This window comes from Penaeus monodon, chromosome 21 (genome assembly GCF_015228065.2).
Source record: "Penaeus monodon isolate SGIC_2016 chromosome 21, NSTDA_Pmon_1, whole genome shotgun sequence".
NCBI lineage: Eukaryota > Metazoa > Arthropoda > Malacostraca > Decapoda > Penaeidae > Penaeus > Penaeus monodon.
The window spans coordinates 21,583,054-21,583,362 of record NC_051406.1 but is presented as its reverse complement, the minus strand read 5'-3'; positions in this window follow the sequence as shown (position 1 = coordinate 21,583,362).

Genomic DNA, 309 nt, shown 5'->3' with positions numbered 1-309 from the left:
CGTGCTGCATATTCACCAGCTGTACTCCCGCACCAGTTAGCAGCACATACTACCGCGTATGAGTTGCTTGTTGTCAAAATATTTTCACATATTGATCGTGCATAATTTTTTCATGTAATAAATGTACCATCCTACTGGCAGTATCACAAAGGTCAAACGAAAAGCATCAATTCCTGTTGATATCTTCACAGTGCCCTGAATATTGAAGGACGAAAATATTATCCACAGGCTGATTAGTGTGTATAATTAGCCCCCGGGCCCCAAAGGATGCCTGGTAGAAAGGAGAAAGTCGGAAGTATACTAAAGGTA